The sequence below is a fragment of the Felis catus genome, chromosome B1, assembly GCF_018350175.1.
Source record: "Felis catus isolate Fca126 chromosome B1, F.catus_Fca126_mat1.0, whole genome shotgun sequence".
In the NCBI taxonomy this organism is placed as follows: Eukaryota; Metazoa; Chordata; class Mammalia; order Carnivora; family Felidae; genus Felis; species Felis catus.
In genome coordinates, this window is record NC_058371.1 from 100423227 (window position 1) to 100447014 (window position 23788).

Sequence of the window (23788 nt, forward strand, 5' to 3'; positions counted from 1 at the left end):
GTGCTGACAGCTCAGAGCCTGGAGCCTGCTTCAGATTCTGTGTCTCCCTCTCTCTCTCTACCTCTCCCCTGCTCGCATTCTGTCTCTCTCTGTCTCTCAAAAACGAATAAAAATGTTTAAAATAAAATTTTAAAGATGCATGACTAAATAGGCATGAGTAAGCTATGTTGTCCTCATAAGTAACAATAATACCAGAAGGGAGTATGTGCTGCAAAAGGGGACCTGCTTTTATGCCATTAATAGATTATAGGATACACTTCATTTTCTGTTCTATTTGGCCTCAAATTTTACTGTTTATTCAAGCAAAGGAAAAAAGAAAGAAAGAATGAAACCTACAGAGGAAGACAGACTTCAGGAAATAAAAGCCTACAAAAATCATAGGGTTAGAGAAACACATGAAAACCTCTAAGCCTCACTGATAGTCAAGTCTGAAAACAAAACCTTTGTGAAATCTGGAAGGAAAGTTTAAAGACTTGAGCCACTAAAGGGAAGTAGGTCAGCTCTTGGTATACACATTCTCAAAGCAGTGACCCTTGTATAGTCACATCCAGTGAAAATGTTTTCCGTTGTCTCTCTGATTATTACCTGGTGATGTTTCCATGGCCACAAATGACCTGTTGGCTTCTTCCTACCAAATTCTCCTCTCATCACTATCTCCAGCTCCATACAACAGATCCCACCCTTTATCAAGGCTTAAGACTCCTACACCATTTCTGTCAGCTCAGTTGTATCAACCGCTGCTGAGTTGAGATTTAGGGTCAGGTATTCAGTGATTTAAGGACTGCTTGTTGACCACTTAGCATCTACCAGACAGTGTGTTAAGTGCTATGGTGAGTAACATACATAAACACTTATAAACTAATAATAAAAGAAAAGGAATAGAACTTAGAGACATTATACAAATTGAGCTACACTCATCACTGAAGCAGAGGTAAATGTCCTTTCAGAGTATGCAGATCAATGTGATCTAGAAAGTCCAAGGAGGTCTCCTTGCTATTGAGCACAGATCTAAAGAAAGAATAAGAGTGACCTAGGTTTTGAGGGGAAAGGAGATGTACATGGTAAGATTTTAGGGTGAGAAGGTGACGTTTGGCCAGAAATAATAAGAAGCACAAAACCCCATGGTTGAAGGAAGCATGACTTCTCCCTGGACAATGAAATAAAGCCAATGTGGCTGGAGGCCAGGGAGCAATACAAAAAATGACTAAAAATTTGAGGCAAGGAAGATGTGTAACACAAAGACAATTCAGATTGCATGGAACATGTTGAGGATTTTAAGCTTTCCCCTGAGCTAGGTGGAGTAGTAATATATAGGAAACACCTGTACAGAGGGAGTCACCATGTTCCCATGGAATCATGGAGTGATGGATAATTGGGATGGTGCACAACCCTCAAGAAGTTTGCAAAGTGGGTTAGAGATTAGTAAAGGAAGGTCCAGAAAAATGACAACTTGAAATAAGAAGACCTGAGTTCAAATCCTATCCTTCCACTTACTAGCACTTTGACCTTGGGAGAATTCATGAACCCCTCTTAGTTTCAACCTACTCATCTACTCTTAATGTAGCTGTGAGTCACAAATGAGGTCATCCAGTTGATAGCAGTTTACGATCTCCAGTGTTGTCAAAATGTAAAGTGGCAATGACTGCTGCAAACATTGGAAAAATAGTTGTTATGGTAGCAATATTTAAAATATGTATTAGAATACTTTTTGTTGCGATAACAAATAACCCCACATCTCAGAGCTAACAATGACAAGCAGCTATTTTTCACATCAAAGGAGGATGATTGGCTGGCTGTGGCTCTGTTGCAGGCTGTGGGTGGATGGGGTCTGCTCCATTTGTCTTCTCACTCTAGAAACCAGGTTGAAGGAGCAGAGCCCAACTTATCCATATTTTTCTCATGGCAAGGACCAGAAGTGAAAGAATTTCTCACAGTTGGCATATACTTTGGCTTAGGCAAGTCACATGGCCAAGCCTCAAATCAATGGCACAAACATGCATTATCCTCTTAGGGGTAAGAAGTAAATGAATAATTAGGAGCAATCGAACAATCTGCCATAAATACTTGTGCGTACCTGTGTTGAAAACTTTCTAAACCTAAGGGGAAAAAAAAGAGTAGACATTGCATTTGCAGTCATTCTGGTAAGGGGAGATAGCAATGTGGCAAAGAGACATCATCTATTATTACTTTTTGTGGAACTTAACAAACCAAACTTTTTTAAAGCCAAACATATTTTAACTATTACATGCATTCTTAAACTGTTTTGTAAACTAAATAATAGGAGAGATCACTTAAATACATAATTTTATGCCTTACTTTGAAGCACATAAACTTCCAAAATGAAAATAACCATCCCTTGTTTATCAATTTAGTATGTTGAGTACAAATCTGAGCGATATATACAGTATGCTTTGAAGAAAGATGAGCAAAACCAGACAAGATGCCATCAGGCCTGCTGTTAGGAAACTTGGTGCCATCAGGGCCACCGATGTGGTTGTGCCGGCTGTTCACTGAGCAAGGGCACCAATCAAGAGAAAGTAGGAGGCAAGAGCCAGTCCCTCCTTCACTCCCCAAGCCATCGTCCCTGGTGAAAGGCTATGTTTAGTCAGAGAAAAGCGCAACATTTTTCAACTTGCACAAATGTGTCATTTAGCCCTAGATGACGTTTCATAGAGTAATCTATGGGGCCAGCTCATAATACCATGTGTGGTTATCATGCCACTGTCAAAAGTTATCTGAACTACAGATTAAACTTCAGACTAATACAATTCAAGAAACTGTAGAGTCTATACTTCTTACTGTAGTAACATACAGTAAAAAATAAAGCTGTAAAAAGACTATATACTCATTTCCTCTGTAGTTTTTCTTCTTTAATTAGCAAGTGCATAGAAGTCAAATTATAATCTGAAGATGATCAAAGAATGACATTAAGTAAAATTAATTACAATAAAACCTTGGTTTGTGAGCAGAATCTGTTCTGGAAGCATGCTTGTAACAAAGCACTTGTATATCTAAGTGAATTTCTCCATAAGAAATCATGGAAACTCAGATGATTCATTCCACAACCCAAAAATATTCATATAAAAATGATTACAGGGGCGCCTGGGTGGCGCAATCGGTTAAGCGTCCGACTTCAGCCAGGTCATGATCTCGCGGTCCGCGAGTTCGAGCCCCGCGTCGAGCTCTGGGCTGATGGCTCAGAGCCTGGAGCCTGCTTCCGATTCTGTGTTTCCCTCTCTCTCTGCCCCTCCCCCATTCGTGCTGTGTCTCTCTCTGTCTCAAAAATAAATAAACGTTAAAAAAAAATGATTACAATACTGTAACATAATACAAAATAATAAAGACAAAATATAAAGAAAAATAAACTAACCTGTATTACCTTTAATTTTATTTTTAAATGTTTATTCGGTTTTTTTAAATATGAAATTTATTGTCAAATTGGTTTCCATACAACACCCAGTGCTCTCATCCCAACAGGTACCTTTGAAAACCTTTGTGGCTGGTGTGAGGGAGACAAGAGAGAGGAGGGTTATTGTGTAGGGCGACTTTCACTATCACTAATGGAATCACTGCTGTCTATTGGCTCAACGGAATCTTTTTCTTTTCGTGCAACTTTAACAAGAAACATATCCAATGACACTTGCTTTTGCCTCCTTTGAGAGGATTTTGCAGAAATGTGACATTGCGTTGTTGTTAAACAGATTCATCCCTTGCACTGCTACGGCCTTATTCGGGTGGTGTTTTGTACAAAATTTTGCACTGTTTCCCATATTTTATACAACTCCTTAATCTCATCTGAAGTGAGGGATTCCTCCGCCTTTTTCTCCTCCTCCTCCTCTGCAAATGAGATGCAGATGTAGACTTCTTATAAAATCTTGCAATTTCAGCCACTCGCATACCTCGTTTATATTTCTTGATGATTTCCTTCTTAATTTCCACCATAATCATCTCCTTCCCTTCACCACTTTTCTTTTCAACCTTTTTCTGCATGGGGGTCATTGTATATGCTCACACAGATGTTGCCTATAGTACAGTATTAGTAAACTCTTGTCATATACTGTACTTAATGTAACTGGCAATAGGGCAGCAGAGGAAAAGGTCTATATATGCAGTCAGCCTGACCTAGAATGAAGCAAAGCATTCCCAGGCTTCTTCTTGTATGAAAAAGCAAAGGACTGTCCACAGGTGCTTTGCAGTGACAAATAATACACTAGCGCCACTTGTGGGCGCACCTTCCAATGTTCTGAAAAATCACTGATTTCTACCAAACACCACGGCCTGAGACTGAGCATCTGAGCATGGGGAGATGATCACCACAATCCCAGAGAGAGAGAGAGAAGAACCGGTTGTGATTATATGACATTCAGCGTCTCGTACTAGTCATATTGCAAGACATCACTCATTTATCAAGTCAAAATTTGTTAGAAATGTTTGCTTTTCTTGCAGGGCACTCGCAGAACGAGTTACTCGTAATCCAAGATTTTACTGTAAATGATTTTCATGTTATTAGGAACAAACATCTCTTTTCATAAGTATGGTATTCCCTGGGAGGGAGCATCCCCTCATGCTCTGTGCTGTCTCTGGTAGATACTGGCAATCTACAACTCCTCCGTGTCCACCGATCACCCATGATTAGACATATCCTCTCTTCAGACAGATTAACACCTCAGAGCCTTTCATAAAGGCTAATTCATAAAGCAACTAAAGTTTTAACTAGCAAGCAAGAATCACTGAATTTTGAAGTTCTTAATACAATCCATCACAGATATGGGGTTTCTTCTCTAGGCCAACTGGACTGGTTTCCAGTATCTGAGCTTTACTGTAGGCTTTTACTTTCCACATTTAAAAGTTTTCTCTCATATATAAGTTCTCTGATATCTGTGGATACCTAAAGCCTAGGAATTTTATACATTGAATATCTACAGCAGTTTCACCCATGGGATATTTCCAATGACATCTTGTGCTTTATAATTAAAAGTTTCCAGGACCAAGAGGTTTCTGTTTCTTAGTATCTCTCACATAGCTATTTCAAAGGGAATTGCTCACGCACCAGAGCTTCTTTCTACTTTGTTTCCCTTGGGAAATTCTGTGTACATGTTATTCTTCCCTCATGATTGAGATTCATTTGAGTTTTTTTGGTTTGGTATATATTTTTAAGGGGTCTGATTCCTTGCAAATGGCACAATGGACTTCTTCTTTAGAGATATGCCTGAATGCCTACCACTCTTACAGGCTGTGTACTTGTAAATTTTGGTATTTTAAGTCCTAAACCCTTCCCCTCAAAGTCATACAGGATCTACATCTAGAAATGTACATGAAGTTTTCCTATGCTTGATAGAATTTCAAGTCCTGATGGGCTAGATCTCTGGGATGATCTTCATATATGGTCCCAAATATCTGAGACACATGAAAGTTCTTGATCTTCCAGATAAGATCACCTTCTTCAGTCTCTCCCATAACAATGTTTTAGTGCCTCTTATTAGAAGTATTTGAGTTTCTCCATACTTCTACATTCCCGCAAAATATGCTATGCTAAAATCTGTGAATTCAAAGACCATTAAGAAAGAGAATATCCTAAAATAAGAGAAAATGTAAGAGACAAGATGATTAAACCAAAGATATCCTTTTAGATTGTTCTTCTACAACTATGAAGTCCAACCCACTTTTAGGATTTCTTTGATGTCTTTTTGCTGAAGATTTAATTCCTTATCAGAACCTGTTTTGGTACATGGATATGCTGTAGTACTGATAATTAACATCTTCCTCTCACTTCCTTGGGAAGAGACCACTTAAGATATCATGAATTACAGGCACATCTATGTAGTGGGCCTCTTTGAAATACCTTTTCCTTCATAGATGAGTGATTTGAGAAGTAATATGCTATTCCATTAAATTAGATATACATATATATGATACCTATTAAGCTTTAAAATAAACAATAAATATATTTTTAAATCAAGAGAATTTGAAAAAAAAGGAAAAAACTGAAGGACAAAAACTGAAATGGAAGAGAGGCAAATGAAATATACAACTGTATTTGCAAAATATTTTTCTCCTTTCCTTAATCACATGGTATCAAGCCACACCTTCCCCCACCCCTCCTCCTGCTTTTCTTATAGTTTCCTTGTTATTAAGAGTGACTCCTTAGTCCAACAAAATTACTCTCAGTGACCACCTCTGGTACATGGCAAATACCTTTTTGTTCCAAAAAGCTCAAAGCAGGTTCAAATTTACCTAAGAGCAATTTATTAGACATGTAGATGAAAAACATATTGGAGCGACATGGGTTAGTTTTTTAAAATAAGTTGGCCCTTAGTGCTCATTTTTAATAATTTTCATTACAAGAGCCATAAAACTAGCAAATTTAGAACAATCCCACTCAATAAAAGAAAGTTGAATTTAGTACCCCACTGTTATTGTCTGAACAATAACAATTTTTAAATTAATAAATAAATTCCCAAACCACATGTGACTGGGTGCAGTCACTCATTACAAGAGATCCAATTAACCTTTCAGAACTTAGGGGACAAAATGACTTTACCAGAATATATTGTAAAGGAGGATTGCAAAAATTTCACTGATTCTTCCTAGTCCTTTAAAAACTTAGGAGCAAGTTGATTTTCCAGACATGAGGACAAATGCATATTCCATCTCTTCAGTGAAATCCTGATCCTTGTCCTTGGTATGCATAAGTTTAATACCACTTTTCAACAGAGACACAAAATGCCCATCTTAGGATATTGTAGAGCGTCAAAGTTGACCTACAACACGGCAGGTCGACATATTCAAAGCACTAATTACACCAGCAAGCTCAAAACAGCTTTGCATTGGACTTTCAGGGAAAAAAAGCACCCCTTTCAAGAAAGACTGTCTCCATTCTAAAGATTGTTACATGTAAAACTGTTTGAACATAAAATTTGGTCTCATTAAACCACAGTATTTTGTCTGCTGGGGTTTAACCTACCACACCTGGTGAGGTTTAAACACAAACATAAGAACAACTTACAAAATCTCCTGCTTTATTTTGAAAGTTAAGCCGATAAGAATTTTTAAAATATGTATTACTATAGCAAACCCAGCAGCAAAAGCTATTGCACTATGATTAAAAGAAAAAATATGGATAGAGCTTAATATACATAGCCCATGATCCTACCCCTGGCTGGTTCTGTGAATTCCAGGCACTCCCATCCCCGCCCCACCCCCACCAGGCTTCCCATCAGCCACACATAACCTGCCTCACTTGCAGCCTCCTCAGGAAGGCCCCAAAATCTCTTTTGTCCTGAAATTTGTATAAACTGATTTCTCCACCTTCAATCTCACCCCGACTCCCATTCTCCAAATTTACTCCCATATTTCTTTCTTTGACTAATTCCTCTTTGTCTCTCCAAAATATGCGCAGGCTCCAAAACTGCCAAGAATGGATGTGGCATTAAAACAAACATCTTTTTAGCCTCTTTGATGGCATGCTCATATCCTGCTTTATATCACAGGATTTGGCTTTGCACAGATCTCTATTTGGGTAAATTAACAAATAAATGGTCCTGCCTGCTGGCAAAGACATTCATTAAACTCCCAAGACCCCTTCTAGTACATTTCATTTCATACTAAATATTCCACACCGAGTATCATATTGACATTCTAGTATTCAAAGTTATTGCACTTTTACCATTAGATTAGATTTCATTTCCAAAGAAGTCTCTAATTTCATGGCTTGTGGCATATTGGATTTGTTGCTTAAGCAAACAATAATGAAAGTCACCATCTCCCTACATCATAAAATTGATAAAATTATGTTAATCACAATTCTTGTAGAAACCAAACAAAAACAACAACGTTTAATAAATCCTCTTGCTTTTGTTTTCAGTAAGTAGACAAACTTAAGGAGGTACTGATAAATGACCAGTAATATAGAAAATAAAAATGTGAGTCATTTTTTTCTGGCTTTATCCTTTATCGAATTGCAATTTCATTATATTGTTGCTCTTTTATATTAAGTTTGCTAGCAACAATCATCATTGTATTTTTTTTTCCATTAAAAAGATATTCCCCTAGTTTAAAAGCCATACTCGGGAGCAGAACCTAGAAATCTGTGCAACTAGTCGTATATCCTCAACGTGAGAGGCGGGTATCGCTTGAGTTATACCCAAAGAAAATGGCACACAGAGTTCTTGTAAAACTTTAACTTACTGGTGAGCCTCGCTGCACCTTTAAAATTCTTCACCTTTAAAATTCTTATACCTCTAAGTGTGTTCTAACTCCTGAACACTATTTCTCTGTGCTGGGATCATATGTTTCCCATCCTAAAAAACAAGAGAACAAAGTTGAAAAAAGAAAGAAAAGAGCCTTTCCTCACTGTCAGGACTCAGGCTTATCTCCGCAGCCTCCTATTTTTAACCAGACTGCAAATGGTATCCGTGATCAAAGGCCCAGAGCCCTGGAGGAACTCGGGCAAACAGCACGCAGCAGAATGCTTCCGGATGATCTGTAAGCAGGAAAGGACTTTTGACATGAAAGACAGCTTAAACAGCACAAGAATAGCAATAAACCAGCTGTAAAATGCGTAACGTTGCCCTTGAACGAATGCAAATTGTTCCAAATAATTTTTCCTTTTTTCGCAGCCTCTGGATGCCCCGCTGGGGCATTTAAACAGCCACATGCTCAGTGTACAAAAGCTTCTCTAAGTGGGAAAATACAGTGTACTAATGTGTTTAGAATGAGGGAACCGAACACATCCACAGTTCAGATTTGATGCCTTCTTTTTTTTGTTGGAGAATGAGTTCATTAATGGCAGGCTTGTTGTGGGTACTAACTAAGCTTCCAGTCAGTAATGTTGAAGGGTAATTTATTGGCTTAGAAATACTCAATTAACCGTTGAAGTGGTTGTTAATTTAAAAGGTAAATGGGTTGTTGAGCCTTACATAGAATTGCTCATGCAACTGGAATGTATATTTACCTAAAGATTAAGAAGTACAGCGCTTACTTTTTAAAATTATTTTCCATTAGGCAAATATATGTTATAGAAATGCTATGAATACTACGATGTTTAAATATTATCCATTCTAAGTCATGAGAATAATATTATTATATATTTCATATTTGCAGTTACAAAGCACTTTCATATATATGGCTTCATTTAATTCACAGAAAACATTCTCAAATATATTAAAGTTCTCCTACATAATCCTTTAAATAAATACATAAAACAAAATGATACCTGTTCTAATCAATTATCTTAATTCTATATTTAAACTAAAAATAATAGATTATAAATAAATTTCTTAATACTTGATTATTTACAAAGTCATAGTAGCAAATAGAGTAGTTTAGAAAACACTAGGTTTATAATTAAAAGATCTGTTTATGCCACAAGAAAAAATTTATCTTCAAATAATTTGGCAACTTACTGATAAAATTTAGGCTGAAAGATTTATTTAAAATCAAATGATCAAAAAAACCATTTAAAGTTACTTAGATGGATACACATATGCTATATTTGATAGAGTGGATGTTTTGCTTTAATATTAAATTTAAGTAAAATATTTATGACTCAAAAAATATAAATTACATTTAGGTTATAACTAATCAATAGGCTATGAAACCAAACTCTTCTACAAAGAATATTTTCCAATAGTAAATTATTTCCTTAACTTTATTTATTAAGTCTCTATTTCCACATTTGTCTAAAAATAATAAAATTGATACAGTTTCTTCTTGTTCTCCCTTAGAATAAACATCCCCACAAAACCATGTATGTATATTGTATAACCAAGGAGGCAAGATATCACTCTGCCTAAATATCAAAAATCACTTTAAAAGTTAATGTTTTAAAATCAACAATCATGGAAAAGAGAATTTTTCTACAGCCATACCAACTATATAAATATTTATGTTTAGAAGCACCCCATTGGAGACTTCGCATAGGTTCAATTATTACATATTCAATTTCTACATGCTTTTCTGTGAAAGTAGTAACAATTAGTTATCAAAACTAATTTGTTTTTCAGTCATAGAAAAGTGGTACTTTTTAAAATCAGTACTTTTTCGTGTAATGTCATGCAAATCTATAACATTGATCAGTAAGAATAGTGTGTATTAAAAATGTAATCCCTTTTCCCTGGAGATTTATTTCATATTATACTTTGTTTTTACTTTTATAATTATAAATATGGACACAATGAGTACACAAGGACTTACTGTTTTTCATCAGGAAACTAGCTAGACAACTAACACAATTGCTCTGATTTTAAACCATGTTTTACTTAAAACTAATTTTTCATCAGTGTTAAAGGTTAACAATACTGTTATTTCCTCTATTACCTGGATTTAATAAAAGCAGTGAGGCATAACATTCTGTAAAGCCAGGCAATAAGAGGAAAACACAAATGTTAACCTCTAACATAAATGTAATGGTAATTACTCTGGTATAGTTTTAAAATTAATGTCTTTGGTAGTCTCCCAAGTGGCAAAAAAAAAAAAAAAAAGCTTTCTCTTCAGTCTTCCAGCAACTACCAAGATCCAAGGTCAAGAGCAAATAATGTCATCAGTTAATATGCTTAACACCTTTTGTGCACCATATCACCCTTTAATATAGAAGCATATTATATTAGAAATAAAACACTACAGTAAAGTAGTAAAACTGTAATTATAAATTAGCTAAACTGAAATTGCTTGTTGAAAATTTAACAAAAAAGAATGTTGAAATACATCTGACTCCATGTCAGGTATAAAATCGAGTTACACAATAGGGTAGATAAATCTCCAAATTAAATACTTAAAAGAGAAAAGCATGCAAAACAGTTTCATCTATATCTCAGCACTCTGTTTAAATAGGCACTTAGGAAATTTCCATGGTTTAGTTTGCTATTCTTGGTAAAACTCCATTTAGGTATTTTTACATACATACTTCAGTAATTATTGCTATTTGATAAGCATCCTTTTCTAATCTTTGGCAGGCAAGGTTAACTTTAGTTTTATTACTTATCAACTGTATCTTCTACAGCACCAAGAAATGTCAGTAACCTCCTTGGAAACTCCTTGTAGGCAAGTTGATTAAATTTTTTTTTTAATTTTTTTTTCAACGTTTATTTATTTTTTGGGGGACAGAGAGAGACAGAGCATGAACGGGGGAGGGGCAAAGAGAGAGGGAAACAGGCTCCAGGCTCTGAGCCATCAGCCCAGAGCCTGACGCGGGGCTCGAACTCCCGGACCGCGAGATCGTGACCTGGCTGAAGTCGGACGCTTAACCGACTGCGCCACCCAGGCGCCCCAACAAGTTGATTAAATTATATTAATGATCTGGGATCCTCAAGCCCCTGCAGTGTGTTCACTGAGAACCAAATTGCAGATTTGGCTTTTGCAGTTCTGCTTGGTCCTTCAGCATTTTGTACGTCTACCAAAGCAAATGTGTTCCGAGTTTTCATCTTTCAAACACCACCACTCATCACAAATTTCAACTATTATTTCCTGTCATCTTTTCATATTCAGTTTACAAAAGCAAAAATGTGTCGCCAGACTGTTGATGGCCAGAGTTTGTCAGAATCATTTCTTCATAACAAATTCCTGTGTACATGGCTTAGGTCATTCCTTTCTTTCTTTTTTTTTTTTAAGTTTATTTATTTTGAGGGAGACAGACACAGCGCCAGTCAGGGAGGGGCAGAGAAGGAGAGAGAGAAGACCTCAGGCAGGCTCTGTGCTGCCGGTGCAGAGCCCAATACCGGGTTGAAATCAGAGAACTGTGAGATGATGACCTGAGCTGGCAAAAGTCGGATGCTTAACCCAGCGCCCAGGCACCCCTGTGATTCATCTCTTTCATTCATTTCATTTTTGGGCACCCAGAAATACTTACTGATTGACATTCATGCAATAGTAGAATGAGGAAGGAAATATCTTTGCTCAATCTGACATAGCCCAGCCCTACCATATAGTTTTCATCACGTACCAGAAATCTAATTCCTGATCGGCTTCTTGTTGAATAGTTGTGAATGTCAAAGCCAAACACTGAATTTATCTTGTCCTCTGACAATTGGCAGGTAGGGTAGAAACAGCAGTGATAAGTAGTTATCTTTAAAAGACAATTCTTGTAAGACCAATATAATTATAATGACAGTGTCATCTAAAAAGTACATATCAGTTTTGTCTTTGAAGAGCTTGAAATTTTTATCACTCCTTAAAACACAAGGCATTGGGGGAGGGAGGGGAGGAATGGGGTGGACTTCAAACATGTCTACAGGAAATATCAGAAAGGGAAATTTAATATTTGACTGATGAGAAGGATCACCAGTGGCCCAGAGCCATGAACAAGGTCACTTAAACAGACAGCAAACCCTCGTCAGGTGTGGTCCCTTTGTTGTGTATTTACACTGGCTTCTGTGTTGAGAGGAAGCCTCCACGGTCCTAAAAACTGCCAAAAACTCCTGGCTGGGTGAAGCAATAAACACGATCTGTAGTGATAACCCCTGGTGCACTCCATGTGCACCAAGATCTGCTAAGACCGATGCTCCACTCTGCAGCAAGGTAGAATAACATTTGAGGTCAATACTTTGAGGGGGTGCAGGGAGCAACGAGGGAAGCACACAGGGATAGTAGCTAAGGGAAGTGAAGCTAATTGTTTAAAAAGAATGGGCTATGTTGCATCCAGCTGGATCACTTACCAGCTACATTACCAGCTAATTATTTAACCTCTCAGAGTTTGCTCACTCATAAAATTAGGATTAAAACTGTATCTAGCTCATAAAGTCAATAAAATAACCTATGCAAAGCAATGACTGGTACCCAATAACCATGCTCATGCATTGAATGCCCACTAAAACCTATCAAGGAAATCAAGATTGCAATGCAAAATGCAAAGCCGAAGTTGTACGTTAACCTTTTACTATCCAAACTAAGAATTCAAGAATAAGTTACTCGATTGAGGAAGATTAGAAGAGCATGTGCTTCCATGATACAAATATTAAAGAGTCTTAAAAGACAAAAGCCATTCCTGCCCCCACTAAAAGAATGCTGATTTACCTAATGAACTATCAATAACTAGATGTATGAAGAAACTAGGTATATAGTAACAAATTATAGTTTCCCCTTATATTTTTTTTCTACATGGAAATAAAGTCAAGCCTTTAAAATTTATTATAGATATTCAATTCGGTATGTATTTTTGAGACTATAATAACAGCATCAAAATAAAACAAAGACAAATGATACATGGTCAGTATGGCTGGGTTCAGAGTCTAATGGGAGAAAAAGCACTTGCATTAATAATAGTAATGATGATAGCTGAAGGTTATAGCAAAGATGTTTTGAAGCTTCTAGAGGAGAGAGTCCAAGGGATGAAGAGGAATTAATGGTAGAGGGAAATATTCCCTGGACTTAGAAAGATGACTTGGGCCAGAAGAAAAAAATATTTTTTTCATTCCCTGAATGAGAATTTGTATGCAGACTTTTGAATGCAGATTCTAAAAATATAATCAAATAAATGGCTGACTGGGCCACAACAACAAATTACCCAAGTGACAGGGAAAACCTCTCCCATACATTCCACCATTGTCATGATTATTTGAGTATCCAGAAAGAATTTCCGAAAGAAAGATTAATGCTTTGCTGCCTCCATATAGATTAAAAACTGCTTAGAGCGGGATCGTTTTTTATTCAGCTTTGTATTCTTGGTACATAAAACAAAAATTGTAGACCACTTAAAAAGCTGGTCTCTTGGTCAGAAATTAGAAGTCCTCTAGTTTTACGGCATGACCTCTAAATCCAGAAGTTAATCTTCACCAGTCAGAACTATCTCTGAAGGGCACCTGGGTGGCTCAGTGAGGTAAGCATCGGACTTCGGCCCAGGTCACAATCTTGTGGTTCATGAGTTCAAGCCCCATGTCAGGCTCTGTACTGACAGCCCAGAGCCTGGAGCCTGCTTTAGATTCTGTGTCTCCCTCTCTTTCTCTGCCCTTCCCCTGCTCACTCTGTCTCTCTCTGTCTCAAAAATAAAAAATAAATAAATAATAAAAACAAAAACAAACAAAAAAACTACCTCTGGCCTTTGGGGAACAAACTCTTATTTTAGGAAGACTTTTCCCCCCTGGGATCAAGGTATCCCAACAATCAGTGGCTTTTTTATGAATAAAATAGTCCTCACCTCTACTGGTCCCTCACTTTCTATAAAACTTAGTAACTTTGAGAAATTTAGCACTTTTCCCAGTTATTAACATCCGTTTTCTTAATGCTGTCACTTTAACGTGCTGATGGCTTATGCCACTAAATTATTTAAGTTCAGATAAGTGATGAATCCAATGTTATATAAACATATCAATTTTTATTACTCAAGCTACAGAAATCAAGAGGCATTGATATTAAAATGTTAAGACGTTAGGATGTTATTGTGATGATGGGCAAGAGACGATACCAACTAAGGTGGCCTATAATCAGGATGTAATTTACCTTGGAAAGTTATCTAATTAAAACAGTATAGGAGATAATCCTAGAGAAATTTATCATCAATGGACCTTCTGCTATACACTTTAGGATAAGAGCATGCCTAACCCTGGGAAACTCTTGGTTCAGAAAGATTGAAGTCATTCTAGGATTCACTCATTGTTTTAAGCATTTGTCTGCAGTCTTAGAAATCTGCTCTAGGACCTAAGTCCTAGAGCAGTTCATGTATCTAAATAGAGTAAGCCATATTTTTGCAGCCTGAAACAGTCCTGAAATCAGAGGCCAGTCTTTTTTCAAACCTCTATCTCCCAGGCTGGTTGGCAATCAGCTAGGATCCAAAGGAAATAGACTAAAGGCTAATTAAGGCTACTAGTAACAGAAGGTTTTTATATGCATAGCTTAAAAAGAGGGAAGAGCAATTGGAGACTAAAGATAAAGTAGGACATTTCCCAAAGGGTTATCTGTAACCAAAAGACGTATTAACTCTAGACAGAAGACTTGACAAATACTAACATGTAACTTAAAAAAAAAATTAGTTACTTGAGCTTAAAATAAATTAATATCCTAAAACACATGAAAAATTTAATTGTATATAAATATTATTAACGAGCAACATTTGAGAATCAATAATTTACTACAAAGAATTAGAGAGGATATTTGCCCATTGGGCTTAGAATTTCAAGATGAAAGCAAAATGATTACTTTTAAGAATCCAGAGAAGTTGAAGAATTTCTTTTCATTATGGGTGGGGAAAGAGATGATATTTTCATTTCCTACTTTTGATTCATTTGAAAAGTCTAATGCTTATAAATACATTCATTAAATAAGGCTATCGAAAGCCATTGCCACCACTGGCATAGGGTCTTCTAAAAAGAAATTTAAAGAGTTTAGAAAATTAATTCTGTTAAATATTGCTAATAGAACTATAGTAGCTCATCGTGATGCCACTGTCCCGGGCTTTCCCCATACCACCCAGCCAAAGCAGGTAAGGGATCACAGAGCAGACATCTACTGGGGATGGAAGAACTCACCACTACAAAACATCATTATGAGACCTCAAATTTGTATTGCTCTTTAACTTCAAAAAACAAAAATAAAATGAAGAAGGAAGATTCCTTAATTTCTCAGATTATTAAGAAAGTAGCACTATGAGACAAAGAGGATACGAGTTATTTTACAGAGCAAGGAGACAAAGCTCACAAATTTACACAACTTGTCCAGAGCTCCAAAATGTAATAACTAGAAATCTTAGGACTGATACTGACGTCCTTCGACCTGAAGTCAAAGAAATCTTTCTGCTCTCCCCAACCACATGCCATCTTGTTCATATTCTTCATTTCATGAGTAACTGAGTTGATTGGCCTTCTCCTGGCAGTGCTTTCACGGAATCCTTCTATCATTTCAAACACATGTATTCAAACCTTGGTGAAAGCAAGATAGAATAAACTTGAAATTATTCTGCATCTGTTTTTGTTACACATGATAACCAAGGAGACAAAAACACTCCAGGCCCTACTTCTGCTACCAGTAGTTGAGTATTGGTATTTTATATCCTTGATGGCCATATTTGATTTTTTTAAGAGACAGAAAATAAACAAAAACTCTATGTGCTGTTTCCTGTGTTTGCAAGAACTGTGACCTTTGGCTCTTATAAATCTATTCAAAGCCCAAGTCTGGAGATTGGGTGTTTCAGGAATGTTCAAAATATAGCTTGGGATTTATAGAGCTGCAAACTTTTCTTGGCTTTTCTTGGTCCATTTCATTTGATAAAACTTAACTGGTAAACAATGTAGCTGTACATCCTCTACAAAACATCCATTAGGTTATCTTGCTTTCTACCAAACTAGAGTTTGTTTGCACAAAGAATTAATGAGAGGGGTTACTGAAGGACTCCAGTCTCTACTTTTCTTGTACTTGGACAAATTGTTTGCAATACCAGCACCGACAAATGCAAATACAAGTAATTGACATTCTAACGTATAATTCGCTTTCAGGGAATATAGCTCCACTGTTAAAACAAACAAACAAACAAACAAACAAAAAATGTGTTTTCTTAAAGGTCCTTTCCGGGGGTTTGATGACAGAGCAGTTGAAATTTCTATTAGTGACCCAGATCTCTGGAACTTGAATACAGCAATTTCCTTAAGTCATGTTTCAGCCTTGCTATTTAAAATAGGGTCTCTTAACGCTGAAGATCATAACTTTCATAATGAAAGTATGGCTGGTATTCAAATTAGTTGGAATTAACATAATACATTTCTGTGTCTAGAAACTTTTCAAGCCTCAGAATCTAACACTTGAAATATATTTCAAGAATTTATCATTAAGCCAGAACGCTTGAAGTAGTGTTGCCTCCCAGCCTACTTGGATAGAAAATTGCCGTGCTGACCTTTCTCACTGAAATCGTTACTCCTCAAAATAGAGACAGAATATCTCACTCTCACCTTTGGGGTGTCATCCTAAATCCTCATTTGGTAGGCAGCTACTCTGAGCCATACCCAGTGTGGGAAGCTTTCTGATGACCCTATTTCACAAGAGCAGCAGTTTCTAAAGTGGACTTCTTGAGTTCCAGAGGATATACAAGATAGTTCTTTTATATTAATTTTTAGTTTAGAAAATAAGATAGCAACTAAATCTACTAATATTTAATATCCAGATTGAAACTGGTTACGTCGTTATGATTATAGGCTGGAAGAGTTTAGGGATTATATTATCAGGGTTGTATTACATTGAGTAGAAAACTATTTCCAAAAATGTGTACTAAAATGAGGAGACAACATGAAAATCCTAAGTACCATAAAGAGAGACTGGTTTTTCTCACAGAGAAGTCCTTTAAAAAGTTGGAGAATTTGAAGATGAGTGCATGTTTTTCTCTTGCAAAAAAAACAACTGTCCCAAATTTCTGAACTTTCTATGATTAAAAGTGTCTGTTAAGCAGTATTTAAATACACACACACACCCGTAATATGTCCCAATGTAAAAGAGGCATTTTTAATAAGAAGTGAGAAAATGATCAGTTTGGAAAATAATTCTTGCTATCAAGACAGAATTTTGAAAACAGATGTTTGGCAATGTTTTCAACATTATGCAACTTTGTTACTGAAAACAATTTAAGTGTGTCAATTATAAAACACCCATCTGCATACTTTGAAAATTAAATATTATATACTTTATAAAAATATATAATATTTGTTCATTTGTGTTAATGCCTTATTTAGGATATTTGCATCTCTGCTTATAAAAGAGATCGGCCTTTCTACCTGCCTTTGGTGAGTTGGTACTTTTCCCTATTCCTCAATTTTTGAAAGTGTGCCCCAAGTCAATGTTATCTCTGCTTTGAAGATTTAGTAAAACCTGTACTTAAAAATGTCTGTTTTTGTGCCAATTTTGTGGGTAGGTTCTTGACTACCGATTAAATGACTATAATGGCTTTAGATTAATTAGGTTTTTTTAATTTCTTGTTAATTTTGGTAATATACAGTTTTCCAGAAAACTGGCCAGTTCACCCAAGTTTTAGTATAAAAGTTCCTTACAGAACTTCCCACTCGTTTGTAATATTTCTAGTCTACATATGGTCATGTTCTTTTTTTATTCATAATATTTTTGTTGCCCTTCTTAAAAATGGATTTGTCAGAGAAACTTCCTTCTGAAGAAACAGATTTTAGGTCTTTGTTTCTTTGTTTTGTATTTAATTAATTTTGTTCTTTCTTTGTTGCCTGCGTTTACTCTGCTCAGTTTACTTTGTCAGAAAGATTCTCCAACTTTCTCTGAGTTTTTGGTGAACTCACAGAACATTAATTTTTACTGTATCTTCTGCACTATTATATGAATTGCAGATAAAACTCTACAATCCCCTTCAACTGCCTTCCACAAGTTTTGGTATATAGTGTCTCATCGCTGCTTAATTCCACCTTTGATTTTTAATTCTTCCGTTGTCATAGCTGAAAGCACAGGATCTGAGGTCAGATTGTCTGGGCTTTCAGCCTTAGCTCCATCATTCATAAAATCTGGACTTGAGTTTCCTCATCAGCAAAATAATAACAGTAGAATCTGCCTCAAGGGTTTTATAAAGTGTATATACCTCATATGGCACAATACATCATCTGTGCGAAGCATTCTATCGAAACTGGCTGCCACCATCATTATCAGCTAAACAACATCATTATTAAATTAATGAAATTATGTCGGAGAGGGCTGCTTTAAAATTCAAAATATATGAGTTATATTGATATATTCAAAATATATTGTTATGTAACTTCATTGCCTATGATCAGACAATATCATCTTTATTCATTGATATTTGTTGTGATTGGCTTTGTGACCTAGCATATGGCCAATTTTTGTATAATTTCATGAGTGTTTGAAAAATAATCTCTTAATTCTGTAATTGTTGAGTGCAGGATTCTTGATACGTGAATTAGACAAAATATGCTAACTGTGTTATTTAACTTGTCTATATGTGCAATACAATTTATATGTTTGGTACCTATACTTCATAGAATTGTGTTGAAATATTCTATGTGGATTTGTTAATTTCTTCTCAAAATTATTTCAATTTTCCTTACGTGTTAGAGGATATGTTGTTAGTTGCACACAGGTTCAAACTGCCACATATTCTTGGGAAATAGTAGCTTTATCATTACAAAATGCTCCTCTTTAACTTCAGGAAAGGACTTTTAGCTTCAAGTCTATTTGGTGCAAAGGTTATATAGTATTTGTCTAATATATTTTTCTATTTGTTTACTTTCAACTTTTCTGTGTCATCGTTTTGCTCTCTGGCTCACAGATAAGCACATGTTTTAAAAAAATAAACAGTAAAAAATCTCTGTGCTTTTAACTAGTCCTATGTCTAATTAGTTCACATCTACTGAGTATTTTGTATATTTGAAATCCTTTCTACCATTTAGTCTTGTGTCATTTTCCTGACATCTGATGAATTGATTGAATTATCTTTATTCTCTCTCCCCAATATTGGAAGTTCCTTCAGTGGAGACTTTTATGTTTTATTTTGCTTTTAAATTCTGGACATATAAATTTAATTATTTGCCTGACCATTCACATGGAAGTACGTGGTAAGTGAATAGAGACAAGGGCCATAAACTTAAGAGGGAGGTAAGTATTTTAGACCAGTATTTTTTATTTAAACCAGTTTAGGTTTGGACATTCACCAGATTGGACCAGTTTTTTAGCATTTAAAATAAAATTTTGTGCCAAAATTAAAAAAAAAACAATTACTAAAACTGGTTTCCAAAAATTGTCCGTGTAATTTTTAAAAACATAATTCAAGTTTTTTTCCACATTTTTTTAAAAATTTCATGCTTTCCTTGGCAAATTTATCTAAAATACTACATTTTCACTTTGGAGCTTATTCTTAATATTTATGTAACAAAGTACCCTGAATCGATGTTCATAAAGATACCTTTCTCTAAACTCTAGCGGTTTATACCTTTTCTTTAACATGTATAATGTCTTATTTAAGTTGTCATTCTAAAAAATGTTTCTGAGAAAAATTTATGAATTATGCAACTTAAATTCTTATCCTTTGCTTTCTCTTTCCCCTTTGTACCATCTGGATGAAGAATTGATGAAGTACTAAGGAAGATGAAGTCATCCAGTAGAAAGACCTTGGGCCCTGACACAAGTGTGGAAGACTTTGGATCTTGAAGCTACATGGGACTACCTCATCAACTTTTATGTGAGCAAGAAGAAAACTTTGTATTATGTTAAGCCATTAAAATTGTGAAGGCCTATTTATTACAGCAGCTACCATGATCTCACTGATACAATTCCATATTTATTTTTAAATTCATGGACAATTTGTCTTTAAATTGACATATATAAACACTTAGAGTGATTATTAATACGGTTGAATTAAAAACCCACTATGTTTAATGTTCTAATTATTATATTTGTTCTTTGTTTCATTTTATTTCCCTCTTCCGCGTTCTCCAGTTTCAAGTGAGCATTTTATGTGATTCCATTTTATGTCCTCTCACACCATATCAATTATACTTCTTTAAAAAATATTTTTAGTAGTTGACTTGAAATTTCAAACATGTCCTTTTAACCAGTTTAAGTCCACCTTCAAATAACTACAATGCTTCATGTGTATATGATGCAGTTACCTTATTATAGAGTATTCCCTATTCCTCTCTCCAGTCTCATTTATTTTACTTATCCATGTGCTATAATAACCCAATATATTATAACTATTATTGCTATTATATTAAAAATGGAAAAACGATTAGAGACATCATTTTACCTTGATTTATTATTTCCCCAAAACACTTCCTTTCTTCATGTAGGTCTGAGTTTCTGACCTGTATCATTTTTCTTTCACCCTGAAATGCTTCTTTTAACATTTCTTTCAGGTCATGTTTGCTGATGATAAAGTCGTTCAAACCTTTGTTTGTCTAAGAAAGTCTTCATTTCTTCTTTATTTTGAAGAATAATTTTACTGGCAATAGAATTATAGATCAGTGGGTTTTCCTTCCAAAACTTTAAATATTGCCCTCCATTCTCTTTATTTGCATAGTTTCTAATCAGAAGACCATTGTAATTCTTATCCTGTTCAACTGTAAGTAAGGTATATTTTTTTTCTCTGTCTTCTTTCAAGATCTGCTCTTTTTCTTTGATTTTCTACAGCTTTGGTTATTGTTATTGTTTATGGGGGTGTAATTTATCTTTCTTGGTGTTTTCTGAGCTTCCTAGATCTGTGGTTTAGTGTCTGATTAATTTTGGTAAGTCCTCAACTGTTATAACTTCTGCTCTGTTTCCTCTTTCTTCTCCTTCTGGTTTTCCAGTCATGTATATGTTACTTTTTTTTATGCAGTTATCTTACTTCTCAGATATTGTAGGGATTTTTTTATTCTTTATTCTAAAGGTAAAGTTCCTCCTTTACCTTTAATTCAGTAATGACCTATCTTCATTCTCATTAGCTCTATCCTTAGGCATGCCCGATCTATTGATGAGCACTTTAAGACACTTCTCATTTCTATCTTTGATTTCTAGCATTTCCTTTTGATTCTTTCTTACAGGGTCCATCTCTCTGCTTACATTGCTCATTTGTTTTTACACGTTCTCTACTTTTTTTCTTTAGGGTCTTTAATTTGTTAATAATATGTATTTTCAATTCTGGTAATTGTAACATCTGTACCATATCCAAGTCTGATTCTGTTTCTTGCCTTGTCTCTTCAGACTGTGTTTTCTTGCTTTTTGGCATGCTTTGTAATTTTTTTGGTTTGTTGGTTTCAAGTTTTTATTTAAATTCTAGTTAGTTAACATATAGTGTAATATTAGTTTCAGGAGTAGGATTTAGTTATTCATCACTTACATACAACACCCAGTGTCCATCCCAAAATTGCCCTCCTTAATACCCATCACCCACTTGGCTTTGTAATTATTTTAAAAGCCAGATATATTATGCTAATATTTGCTATAAATGTAGGTACCAAGTATTCAATTTCTTCCAGTACTCTTGTTTTTATCTTCCCTGTTGACTTTGGGCTACCCTAAGTACTCTTCTTCAGAGATAGTCTGCATTTTACAGCTCTTTCCATTCTAATCCACTATCATGACATTGGAGCCCTGTTGGTGTGGTGATGAAGTGTGGGAAAAGGGAAGCATTCTATCATCTTATGATTACATCTCAGTTCTTAGTAAGTCTAAGTTCCTGGGCTGTGACCTTCACAAATGCTTCTCAATGGTAAAATTTTTTCCCCCTTAGGTGATCCCAAAAGGCTAGCTGGAGTGAGAATGCCCTTCCTTCAGTTGGGGTGAGGCTCTGGTAAAGTCTTTTGTCCTCAAGCATGTGTCTTTGTTATGGAGAACTCTCTGGGAATATTTCACAATGATTATTCTTTGCCTGTCTATGCCAAAGCCACAAGAGCATCTTTCTTGGCTCTTCCCTGTGAGAATCTGGTGGGATTCCTGGAGTTTAAATCTCATGGGAGACCCATAAAACTGAAACCTCCACAAGTGTCTCAGTCTCCTGCTAGTCCATACTCAACCTGCAGCATTTCCTCAAAATTACCATTCAAGTATCCATGCCAGATTATGGCACCAGCAGCTGCTTCTCTGGGTAAGTGTTGTGACTCTGGCTTTGCCCATCTCCCCAAAATTTGTGGTGGGAGTTTGACCTGCAACCTTTGTTCTCTGCTGGGTCCAAGAAAATTCATCAATCTTAAGTGTGTTTAGCTTCCTTGTTGTAAAGACAGGGGTGACAATTTCCAAGCTCTTTGTATGTTAGAATGGAAATCACAATTCCTAGTTTTAATTTCTATTCAGTTGATAATTCTTCCCATCCCAGGAACTAACTACTCTCATCTATCACCTCTGTGCCAGCCTCACATGTTTCTAATGTGTCACAGAGTAAGAATACATACATTAAGAAAACATCTCTTAATGTGGAACAAAATTCCCCGCATTGGTCAAGCCTGTGGAGATTTTCTAAAACACAAACAAAAAGCTGTGTCTAGAAAGCAGAGGTGACCAAGAACAAAGCACATGGCCCTGTGAGCCCAAGAAAGAGAAGTGTTGTCTTTTTAAAAACTTTTTTCCTAACTGAGTTTGAGATATTCACCTAGACTGATTTATGAGAGTGTAAGTGGAAACAAGAGCAGGGATTGGATTTCCTCAAGCATATTCCTTGTGCCTTTATATGTTGCCCTTGCCACATTGATTCAGAGCTAAGGGTGTGGCTTACAAATGCTTAAGGCATGTTCCTGTAATTCTTCATTACGTGCCAAGGCCGTCATCATCCCCTGCAAAGTAGCGGTGTCTGGGAACAAGTTATCATTCTGGAATAATAAAGGCTATTCATTTTATTGACATTTAAAATGCATGAGAACATTTATGACCAAACTCATATATATTTCTCACCATGAATATGTGGCATTAATTATCAATACTGCTCCAGGGAAGGATATGTTTGTAACGTTATGAAGCAGATCTTTCTTTCAAGCTAAGGATGGTGACATTTGGTAGGAAATTACCGTGTTGGTTAATTTGGCCTGGTCTCTGATGACATCTTTCTGCAACATCAACATGTTTCTCCACGGGTTACATTTCAAAATTATTTGATATTACATTCTATACCATGCTAGTATAAAGTTATGTTTAATATCATAAACAGTGTAGGCATTACTTGACTAGAACTGGCTGGGTTATATTTCATTTGAAAACAAATCTGGCACATAGTAAAAGAAAAAGAATATCACTTAATAATCCCTGTTACCTCATGCAAGATAAAATGATCAAGTAACTGTATTAGCAAGCATGCCTATAAAGACAATATAATATTAATATTAATAAAGTGATATTTTCGGCTAGCCCTACACTGGGGTGAAAGACCTTTGTCTGCTCT

The 23788-nt window shown here is 35.7% G+C and overlaps 1 long non-coding RNA gene across 1 annotated transcript in view; it reads left to right on the plus strand.

Moving 5' to 3' along the window:
* LOC123384953 overlaps positions 1 to 20697 on the plus strand; it is a 31085-nt gene extending 10388 nt beyond the window's left edge. Inside the window, exon 3 of the long non-coding RNA XR_006596785.1 lies at positions 20004 to 20697. This is a non-coding gene — a long non-coding RNA (uncharacterized LOC123384953). The remainder of the gene's footprint in view (positions 1 to 20003) is intronic.
* The last annotated feature ends 3091 nt before the right edge of the window (positions 20698 to 23788 follow it).